The following is a 744-nucleotide window of genomic DNA, read 5'->3' as shown; positions in this document are numbered from 1 at the left end:
ACTCCTGGGTACCAATGTATATTCCAAGGGTTTTTCGTAGCACTCCTATCTCCACTTCCAGATCCTACACTATCAAGGAAAGAGAAACAGAACTTGTTCCCTTCACTAGTATCAGTCATTGGTACTCCTAATGTATTCAATTAATAATAGTAATTATTATATTTATATTACCTCTCAATCTTTTATTAATATCAATAGATCCTTCACTACCTATAGCATTAGGATAATCATATCTATCCATTACTGGTAGATACACTTACCATCAATACAACAGATACTCAGTAATATTATAATCATTATATGATACAACATCTTCTCCACTTTATCTCGTTATTCTCCTTCTTTCAGTGTTGCTGTTGGGCAGGGGCCGGGCAGGCAATGCCTGAATTGAATAGGGCAATGCCGGTATAAGTACAAGGGTTTTCCACTGTTATTATAAAAGCATAGATAAGATAAAGCTGTCTTAATTGGTGGTTAGTCTCGCGGCGCCAGACTAATTGTGGTCACGTACATGTCAAGCAGCTACAAACTATGAATATCATTAAAAATACCATTAAAAAAACTAAAATTGTCTCAAATAGCATTATAATTATTAATAAACTAAAAATTAATTATAGTAAATTAATTTAAAACTAGCTAGATGTCTTCCTCATTGTTGTGAGCAGTCACAGATTTATTAGTAGAGGTTTAGCAGCATCTCCGAGTAAATAATGATGCGGGGATCATCATCATCTATTCATCAAC

At 34.0% G+C, this 744-nt stretch overlaps 1 long non-coding RNA gene across 1 annotated transcript; it reads right to left on the bottom strand.

Moving 5' to 3' along the window:
• Positions 1-6: 6 nt before the first annotated feature.
• On the bottom strand, positions 7-484 carry LOC109589239 (uncharacterized). The gene is made up of 3 exons (XR_002188605.1): positions 261-484; positions 172-210; positions 7-127 (listed from the first exon to the last, which is right to left on the bottom strand). It is a non-coding gene; the product is annotated as an uncharacterized LOC109589239 (long non-coding RNA).
• Positions 485-744: the final 260 nt, after the last annotated feature.

The sequence above is a fragment of the Amphimedon queenslandica genome, unplaced genomic scaffold, assembly GCF_000090795.2.
Source record: "Amphimedon queenslandica unplaced genomic scaffold, v1.1 AMPQUscaffold_11509, whole genome shotgun sequence".
Lineage (NCBI taxonomy): Eukaryota > Metazoa > Porifera > Demospongiae > Haplosclerida > Niphatidae > Amphimedon > Amphimedon queenslandica.
Note: the sequence above shows the minus strand (reverse complement) of the source record. Positions and strands in the feature narration are given on the sequence as shown.